Genomic DNA, 11,484 nt, shown 5'->3' with positions numbered 1-11,484 from the left:
GCCACTTCAGAGCACATTTCTGCCCTCAAGTTAGCAGAATCTGCAGACTTAGTCGGTGTGAGCAGCTGAATCTCGTTGTCGGTTGATGTGTGCAGAGATATAACAGTGGTTTGATTTCATCTTAGCTAAGAAGCTGCAGTCAGGCATCAAGCTGTAAAGTGTTATACATGCTGATGTTGACCATTCCTTCCTGTCAACAGGACAAGTTCACACACTTTAAATCGGCAGTGTTATATGATGACTATCCATAGGCTTGTCCACTATCCTACATACACACACTGGCCAAATTCTCTTCTGCACATTCAGGAATTAAAAGCAATTTTTCAATATTTTTTAAAAATAAATTCTTTCCATGCTTTTACAGATTCGTCTACTTCAATTTTTATTGTAAATATTTTTTCTATTATTCAACATATTCATGACACAGACAGTGTGACTGATTCCACTATATAAAATTTTGATTTGTTGACAACCTGAACAATCGCAGTAAAGTTTGCAACAACAACAACAACAACAACAACAACAACAACAACAACAACAAAAATCTTGGTCTTTTATATGGTCTTTAATATGGGTGAAATAACTAAGTTATCATTTTATATTAACCCCAACAAAAGTACGGATTGCGTTGGAAGATTTGATCATTTTGATTTTGTGTTAATGGGATCAAATTAAAATGATTTTAATTACAACCCATGATGAACAAGTTCAATAAAATCAATAAAAAAGGCTCTGTGCCATTCAGTCACAGTGTTAGATCAACTCTACATGACTGTATTAATCTTTACTACTTAAGGTTTATAGACAATATATCAGTTTCCTTCAGATTATCACATAGCTACACAAACACACACAAATTCACAGCGGTCCAGAGGGATGCCGTGTGCTACAGATGTTAATAATTGCCTAATTGGTGGTAAAGCTTAAAATCCTTTGTATATCAGCAGTCTCATTACAACATCAGCAGCCAATAAACAAAGCTGCGTAATTCCCTTTCATCGCCGAGATTAATAACTGTATATGCTGTGGATGATCTGGGAGTGAATGTTTGAAAAATAAACTTTGCTGTGACTTTTGGAAGAAGTGTTTGCTATGACGGTGCGGTTAGAACATGGTTCGGAGGGAGGAAGACAGCGGTTTATTTATTTGGCTTGATTTTCACTTCTAATCTCGCCCTGCTCATGCAAATGGAGTGAGTGTGCAAGGTGATGGCGTTATCTTTCTTTACATCAATAAATAAAAGGCTCCAGTGGACCACAGAGCCCTGCTAATTTTCCAAACCAGTGAAGAGGCTTTTTATATGGGGAACACCTCTTCCATTCCGCCTCTTCTCTCTCTGTCCTTCTCTCTCCCGGTGTCTCTGTAAGCCCAGCCTCTATCATTTCCATTACTGTTTCATCTCATCGTTTTTTTTGACCACTCAAACCGCCCCCTCAGCATCTGGTGTGGGTGTCGACACGGCCATGTGTGTGCGTGCGTGTGTGTTTTGGGTCTAGAAGTGGCACATATTTGCATCGGATTTCTGTGAGGAAAGCGGACAGAGCATTAAAGTCCACGCTGTAATCTTGTCTTCTAATCTCCTAGTGTTAACATCTTCCCGGACAATAGGAGACCCAGGCGGCCACCTTGATCACATAGCTGACTTAAAGGTCAAGAAAAAGGCTAAGCAGCACACCCACATACACATAGACACACACTCAAACACTGATAGAAGATTCATTGCTCTAAAATGAAGCTTGTCGTTGGGATGTGAGCTGTAGGGTCACTCTGACAGAGGATGATGAAGCATCATGGTAGCTTTAGCCATAGCCCAGCTTCACCTCCATGTCCTGCTCCAGCACCTCCTGTCAGGCACACACTGTCTCAAACAGGACAAGCCGGACAGTACAGAGACAGAGGTCTTTCCCGTGGGGGGACAGAGAAAAACAGAAGGAAAACAGAGACAAAAAAAAAAATCTTTTTTCAAAACCATCAAGTTTGACAAAACCACAGACACAATTTCTCTGGACCTTTTTCCACTGCAAAGAGAAGCACAGCGTTTAACTCTAGCAGATTCTGTACCTAGATTCTGCACTTTGCTTTGGCTACTGGTTTACTGTATAGTTTAGAATCCCTGAAAAAACTAGAGGTCACAATAAAGAACTGCTTTGATGTATACATGTATATATGGCATTTTAGCAAAGTGAAAACATCTCGAATATAGTCCGATTTATTCATTATTTCTTATTATTAACCACATATCATATTATTATATATTTATTGTTAGATGTAATTTTTTTGTATAAGGAATTTTAAAATATATATATACAGTATATATATTTTTACAATTTTTACAATTTTCTGTTGGCATATTATTTGTTTCAGTCTAAAAATAAATGCTTAGAATTAGCAAAATTATCTGCCAATATAACGAGTATTATAAAAAATGAGTATTTCAAATAAACTCTTCTATTGTCTTCTATAATACTAATTCTATTGGAATTAGTACAAATACCTAGAAATAGGTTTTATTAGCTTATATTTTTTTTTGTCGTAATCCTGGAATAATAATTGTAATTGTGATAGTAAATATTAGATGCATTGGATTACAGTCCATGTGGGCTACTTTTGGGTGTTTATGGAGCCCTGTGATGGACTGGTATTGAATCTAGGGTGTGTTCCAACCTCAAACAATCCTTACCTGAATGAAGTAGTTACTGAAAATGAACGAACAAATGAATGAAAATACTTCAGAAAGGTTTGTTAATTTCCTAAACAACCACAAAAATGCATATACACTTTTGAAAGCACATGAAGTATTTAGTGAGGACACGTCAGTGTCTAAAAACTCTGACAGACTGAGAGAAACACACACACACACACACACACACACACACACACACACACACACACACACACACACACACACACACACACACACACACACACACACACACACACACACACACACACACAAATGTGCGCTATATAGATATTTGCCATGACATGAAGCTTGTTTAATGCATTGATAGCTTTGAGGAACCTCTGTATTTCAACTGCCAGCCACTCCAATAAGGACTTTGGTGGCCTTCGCTTTTATGTGTTTTGCAACTGAAGGCCTGCAGAGGCAACCCAAGAATGTGATGAAATGCGCAGATCTCAGTCCAGGCCACATGCATGCAGACATAAACAGAGTGCCTAATGGCGCTCAGGCCCCTGCGCCGGTCCGCTTTCAGCTCGGCCTTAACCACTCGCAGCTGAGCTGGGCTGGCACCAGTCATGTTTATTGGGGGGCTTTAGCCCATCAACTTATTGTCAACAGTTCAAGAGCCTGTCAGCGGACACTCCAGATGTGGCGTGAGAGGCAGAGTGAATAAGAAAAAAGAAAGGGCAAAGTGGAAAAAAGGAGTTAAAACATGTAAAGCAAAGATGACTCCAGTGCAGGGATTTAATGATATGGCTTTATGATTAATTGTTGCACTATTCATCGTTGTTAGGCGAACTCTTAAACTCAGAGACAGTCTTATTTAACTTGGATATAATTGCCTTCCTACCACTGTTTAGTCTGCAGACACAATCGCTCTCTACTTTATAGTAAATGTTCCTGACAACCTTTTTTTTTTGGTGTGGTATGGGAATGGGGCTGTAAAGTTTACCAGAGTTTAGATAAGCTCATTTCCATATTAGATGAGATTAGCACAGTTCATTGTCTGGATTATGCTTATTGGGAAGCAGACGATGGATTGAGCTCCACTTATATAGCGCAAAGACCTAATGCTAATAAGCATACCTATGCAAATGAGCCAAAGCTTCAGCGTGGGTAAAACAATCTTCTCTTTCTTTGTGCAGTGTTACATGAGTATGTGTTTTTCATAATGCTGCACACACACACACACACACACACACACACACACACACACACACACACACACACACACACACACACACACACACTTCCTCAGGACACTCTTAACCCACATCTTCCTCTATGCACAATGAAAGCGCATAAATAGAAAAAAGGAGACATGATGCAGATAGAGAGAAAGTTTTTTTCTACAGCAGCAGTGTATTATTCTATGGGAGAGCCTTTATATAAGCCTGTTGTGGTCCAAGTGAAACAAGGCTTAATTTATGAGCTAACATTTTATGGGTTAATGTTTCACACATATGTTAGTTTCTTAGCAGTGATGTTGCCTTCACTTAAATTGTTATCTTTGCAACTGACCCATGGTCCACTAACAGACGAAAGCCAGGAGAGCAGGACGGAGAGTGCACACTACTGCTGAGCACCAACTTCCTGTCTTCTCTGTAAAAATCTGCACTTGTTTTAAGAAAAGACTGGACACACAAAACGTGTGTGCCTGTGCATGTGTGTGGTATTCTCATGGAGAAAGTTGCATGCTCCAGTGTAAGACAGGCTAAAATAGTGTGTGTGAAAAAGAGAGTCTGTGTGGGGGCCACAGCTGTGGCCATTTCTCTGGTGACCCTATAGCCCTCTGTCCCCTAAGCTGGCTTTCGCCTTACAGCTGCTGCTCTGCACCTGAAGGAGCTCGCACACACATGCACACACACACACACACACACACACACACACACACACACACACACACACACACACACGCACGCACGCACGCACGCACGCACGCACGCACGCACGCACCCGCACGCACGCACGCACGCACGCACGCACGCACGCACACACACACACACACACACACACACACACACACACACACACACACACACACACACACACACACACACACACACTCTTTATGAGGACCTTATCAGAAAATAATACTAAATCAAATAAATAATGCTATGTATATGTTTAAATCCAGTCCTCGCATTTAGGGAAAGAAAAACTTTTGGCACTTGTAGTTATTTTAATTTAAATTAAACCTGAAATCCCTGGATATTTTTCTCCCTATTTTTAACACCTGTCAATCAGCTCACTGATGCCCACGATTGGTTCATCTCACTGTGATGGACAGGGGACAGACTGATTGTGCTATCTCTCCCACTTGCACATGGGCAATGTTTGCTACCTTGGCTCCTGTTTGCAACCTCTAAAATTCAAACCCAGAATATCTCTCTCTCTCTCTCTCTCTCTCTCTCTCTCTCTCTCTCTCTCTCTCTCTCTCTCTCTCTCTCTCTCTCTCTCTCTCTCTCTCTCATAAACACACGTGCAAAGCCTTGGACACACATTCTCATAACCAACATCTTCTTCTATGCACAATTAAAGTGCATAACTACAAAAATGAATATATAATAGATGGATACAGATATAGAATGTCTTTTTTTTCACAGAAACAGATTAATGGTCCTCATCAAGATATAAACACACAAGCTTAAGATTCATGAATGTATGTCCAGAGACAACAGCAAATGTTACAAAAGTTTGAACCAACTGTGTAAAGCTGAGAATTCATACTTTCTCTGCAAAACATTTTAATATAAAAAAACAATCACACAAACATGTCTCCTGCCTGTCTGAACTCAACCATCTAATAAATTTAATATAACTTCATGTCACCACACATAAAGACTGAAACACTTTCATATCCATCATATAATTTTGCTCTGTCTGTGATAAGCTTTTTCTGTATGCTCTTTCACTCCATATTGCAGTGTTTATTTGATTTCGCATCTTCCTGTCCCAAACAACAGATATCAAGAGAACAAAGGTTATATGTGAGTTCCTGGCCCGATGGCATTTAATGAAACATAGCTTCAGTAAAATGTGTTTTCTGGAACATTCTAAGTTGTGGCGAAGACATAATGTGTGGCCCAGGAAGATTTAAAAAACAGTGTGCTCAGATGTAGCAGTATATTGGCTTGGCTTTGGAAAACAAAAATACACTAAAGGTACCAAACGTCCTCAAATTTTTAGCTTAAGATTAAGAATAAAAACAACTATTAAAGAACTTTCACACACACACACACACACACACACACACACACACACACACACACACACACACACACACACACACACACACACACACACACACACACACACACACACACACACACACACACACACACACACACACACACACACTCCCACTCACACATAGTTTTTATTTTTGTAAATCAAACCCTGCTTTTGTAGTAAACACCATGTTTGGCTCATAGAATTACAATTATAATAAACTTTTAATAACCTGAGTTTAAAAAAAAAGTAACCTTCTTGACATAAAGCAGCAAAAATAAATGTTAGCAAATATTAATAAGCAAATAAAGACTTCATTGTTAGCTAGAACTGGTCCCCAAGGCAATATGAGACTATAGAGCCAAGTGCAATAATTAACCAGAAAATAAAACACAGAGCCACAGAATAAACTGAAAAGTGTAATGTTTTGTAAGAACGTCATGCAAGGAAATAAACAGATAGCATAATGAAACAAGTGCCATTGCGATGTTTGAAGAAGTGCTTGTGTTTAACCACACCTTGCTCTTCTCTGTGCACTCAGCTCTCTTTACACTTTCCTAAACAAGTCAATAATATTAATAAGTGTAGAGTCTGTTTGTTCAATTAGGGTCAAAATATAATAAGATAAAGAGTAGATAATAACATGTTCAATTCAGTTGTATTTGTAGAGCACATATAACAGACATTGTTCCAAAGCAGCATTACAAAAATACTTCAGGATAAAAACTTAAATCGATTCATTTGTCTCTAAGCAGAGGCGTATGAATAAAAACTCCCTGAGACGATGTGAGAAAGAAACCTTGAGAGGAAGCAGATTCAAAAGAGAGGCTATTGGGATTATAAACAATTTCACTTCTATAACTCAGCACTATATTTATGCTATAAAAGTACAATTATGTCATTATTAAATTCTATCTTTAACATGAAGTTTATTTTCTATTTGAGTCTAACTTCAAAATTGTTCACAGCTGGAGACCTGAGTGCAAAACGGTAATCAGCAATATTCTGCATGTTTATCCACAAACACAAATACAATGTCAAACATCACGATATTGTAAAGCAACGAGGTCGATATCAAGTAGCCGTCTTAATTTAAGAGTCATAGTCTTTTGCTTTCATTCATAATTCTTCAGTGAATACTTTATCCTGTTCAGGGTTTATAGGGAATAAGGAGCTTGTCACTCTGGATGGGATGGGATGGGATATGATAACATAGTGAGTCACAGTTCAAACACTTTCATACACTCATTCACACCTATAGGCACTTTAGCATCTGCTTACCTATATGTTTTCAGACATATTACGGCGAGACATCTGAGGTGAAACTCAGCACAGACAGCAACCCAAGCTCAGGAACACTAAAGCTGTGAGGCGACAATGTTACCCAGTGTGCTTCTTTGCAGTATAAAGCTTTTATTAAAGAATCTCTTTAAAGCACAAATGCCACAGTGTACAGTTTTACACTGTATGGATTTTTTTTTTATTACCCAATACATGGTATCCCAGTAAAAAAATCTGGTTAAATTCTAAAACAATATAGATACTTATACTTATATATGATTTATAAATAAGACTTGCAATGACGTGTTCTATCCTCTATCATCTGATGATCGACCTGCAGGTAAAGAAAAGGAGAGAGCAAGTGAACATACCTTAAATATATTTACATGTATGTATTCAGTTCAATTAAAATGTATTTGTATAGCGCGTTTAACAGTGGACATTGTCTCAAAGTTACAAAACATAAGAAACATAATACAAAAAGATTAATATAAAGAAAATTCAAGATTAAAATTAGACTTATATTAAAATATGTTTGTATTTTTCCCAATGAGCAAGTCTGGGGTGACTGAGATGACCGTGGAAAGGAAAAACTCCCTTAGATGGAAAGAGGAAGAAAACTTGAGAGGAACCAGACTCAAAAGGGAACCCGTCTTCATTTGAGTGACAGTAAAGGATGTTATTATAAAGATACAGTCTGACAATTATGCATTGATGAAGAGGTGGTTGTCCACCAAGACCCCATGTAGTTGACATCTCCTCTTATATTGTTCGAATACTTCATGAAGCAAAATCCAACTTTTTATCACACTACACACGTTTATCTACGTAGTTTTCCTTTTTATAAAATTACAATAAAGCAAATATAAGATTAGTAAACCCATTTCTGGACATATGTTACTCATTTCAAGCTTGAAATCATCTATTTCTATTTGGCAGATAATACTAATAATTTCTAGAACTTTTTTTTTCTGGAAAAAATGCCATTTATCTGCCTGAGAAAATGAGTAAAACCATTTAAAAACAAGCTGTGTAATCTTATTGATATTTGATTGATAATAATCTTATAATAAGAAAAATATCAGATAGGTTGGAAAGATAAATATATTTTCTCTTGCTAAGATATTCATTTTTGAGTGTAATACGTGCTCGAATGAATAAAATGCAGTTGCATGATCAGAAATGTTCCTGTGAACGTATAAGGTGATAAGGATTATTTTTGTCTGTGAGCACAAAATCAGGATGAAAACCAGGTAAATCTGACTTAATCGGAGCATCCTAAAAGCTACGAGACATCCAGCCTTATTTGATAACCTGTTTTAGCTTGTGTGTTGTAATTTTTATACAATTTAAGCAAGAATTGTTAATAAGCAAATGGCTTGTGTAAACTTTATTAAATTCTTTATTTCATTCGACACAATGACCGTCTCTACAACAAGCTGTAAAGCAACTTTCTAAATCAGCATCCCTAAGAAATTGCCTCCAAATAATGACACTCAACTGGGTCAACTCTTTAGGGATCTCATCAGTTTGTGACCTTCTTACCAAATGACTCTGGCCTGCTATGGTGATATTAATTACTCTCGTTATGTTGTACGCAGATAACATGCAACAATTCAGTGGAATACCGATGTTATAGCAGGCAAATGTCCCAGTTTAGATCAGAGCCATTAAACCATTAAAGGAAAAAACCTAGCTGAGGTTAGCATTGCACCTGGGCATTTACTGTATGAAATGGTTCTCTGTACTCTGTCTCCACCCCACCAGGGGCTGCTAGATAGAAAACTATATTAGAGAAGATTTCTTATGAGTGAATAAGTGAGTCGATGAGTGAATAAACATGTAGTAATGCTAAAGTTTAAATTTGGTGAGTTTCATTCTTAAGATATTGTATACAGTACCAAGTTATTCATGCACACACAAAATATAAGGATTTATTGTGAAAATTCATGCAGAGGAGATACTGCGGCCTGAGACTGGTGCAAACAATGAACTATTCCTCCGTTAAAGTCTGGTGCTAGACTGCCACATTAACCCTCCTTGACCCTCTATTCTCACCTGTAATAAGACAGAGGACAAGGCTTTTACTCAAACACACACACACACACACACACACACACACACACACACACACACACACACACACACACACACACACACACACACACACACACACAAACTCCACAACACAGAAGAGCAGTGCAATAGGCCTTAGAGTGTTCATACTCATTAGCCCAGCTTCAGTACCCCAAGGAGGTGTGTGTGTGTGTGTGTGTGTGTGTGTGTGTGTGTGTGTGTGTGTGTAGGCTGAGCAGTTATTAGTCGACTGGGTGAAATCTCCGGTGGCACACAGTCAGATAAAAGAGAAGAAAAGGGAAAGTAAGATGTGTGACAATGCGGTGGTGTGGAGACCAGCTGCTCAGGTTCGGTGTGTGTATGTGTGTGTGTAAGTGAGTGAAGGTGGACTGAGAGGGGCCATCGGTTCACAGCCTGTGAACCCCTCATTAGGCTCTTTCCCACCGAGAAAGAGTAGAGTGAGGAGGGTGGGGGGTGGAGAGGAGGGAGCTGTCAGTACTCATGATCACAGTCCCTGTCTTTATACACACACGCACCCACACTCACAGACGTCACACTCATTACATGCAACTGCCACATAGTGGCAAGACACACAGTGGCAAGACACAGTGGCGTGTGCGTAGCTGGCACACAAGGAATGGGTCTTTTGAACACTCTCGCTCTCTCTTTCTCTCTCTCTCGCTCTCTCCCTCTGTGGCCCGAGTGTCAGTGGCTGTGGGAGTTTGGTGCTGAAGTGAAATCTGATAATCAGGAGTGACAGGCTTGATAGAATAGGAAAAGCTTAAGCAGGAGCAAGAGAGGAACAGTCAGGGTGGGTGGAGGGCTAGAAAGGAAGAGAGCGAGAGAACTATTTATTGATAAAGTCTACATTTCTTATACCTGTGCATAAGAAGTTACTAGTTACTAGTTATTATAGAATAATCTCTGGACCACTGTATAGAACTGTATAGAACTTCCAAATTCATCAAGTCTATTGTTGTTAGCATGTTTCTACTAAACTAAAAACTTGAAAAGAGCTATTTTAAAGAATGAAAACCATTTTGATGGATTCTATACAAAAGAAACAATTAGGAAAATTTTTTAATGGGTTATTATTAGGTGTATTACACATAAGCAAAAAAGCTCATACTAATTCATTTAATATTTGATTTTCCATTTAATCATTTAACATTTTAATCTTCTTTCTTTCTTTCTTTCTTTCTTTCTTTCTTTCTTTCTTTCTTTCTTTCTTTCTTTCTTTCTTTCTTTCTTTCTTTCTCTTACTGCTTTAACTTGATTATTTTCATGATTTATTATTTTTTCTAATGATAATGATTATATATATATATATATATATATATATATATATATATATATATATATATATATATATATATATATATATATATATATATATATATATTGGTTATATAATTATCTTTCGTAAACATTTTTACAATTTACAAAACATTCAGTTTCTTAGTCAGTTAATGATACTGTCATATACATGACTGGATAAGAGCATCTGCCAAATGCTGTAAATGTAAATGTAAATATACATAGAGAGAGAGAGAGAGAGAGAGAGAGAGAGAGAGAGAGAGAGAGAGAGAGAGAGAGAGAGAGAGAGAGAGAGAGAGAGAGAGAGAGAGAGAGAGAGAGAGAGAGAGAGAGAGAGAGAGAATAAATAAAAGATTATCTTTTCAAAAATAATAACTTTTTGAACTCTAAATATCAACTCGTTTATTTACTTCATTAGTCAGTTCATGCTGGGTTTTGATCTGAACTGAAGCCTATCATGAACACCATGGGTGCGAGACTGGATTCATCATGGGCCCCACACTCATTTGCACTTATGTTAGAGACGTCAGTCCACCTACTAGCACGTGTTTGGAAGCTGTTAGTAAAATTGTACAAGCTGGAGAAAGCCCATGCAGACATGTCAACTAATTAATCTTATGTATTAATTCCTGACTGATCAGGATTTTGCTCCTTACTACATGTCCATCTTTGTTCGCAGGAACCACCGCAAGCATAGAGAGCTCTCAGGATAGAATGAGAGTGTGTATATAAACACATGTGTGTCGAGAGCAGCAGGGTCTCTCTTCCGATGTGTGTTTTGCAATAGAGATGTCTGGACCCTTTTTCTGTTATTGATCGCCTAGCGCTTTGAGAACAAAGAGTTAATCCCTGAAAGGCAAAATAGCACAGATTTCGTCTCAGTCATGAAAGTTTAA

This window comes from Tachysurus fulvidraco, chromosome 4, assembly GCF_022655615.1.
Source record: "Tachysurus fulvidraco isolate hzauxx_2018 chromosome 4, HZAU_PFXX_2.0, whole genome shotgun sequence".
In the NCBI taxonomy this organism is placed as follows: domain Eukaryota; kingdom Metazoa; phylum Chordata; class Actinopteri; order Siluriformes; family Bagridae; genus Tachysurus; species Tachysurus fulvidraco.
This window is presented reverse-complemented; position numbering follows the sequence as displayed.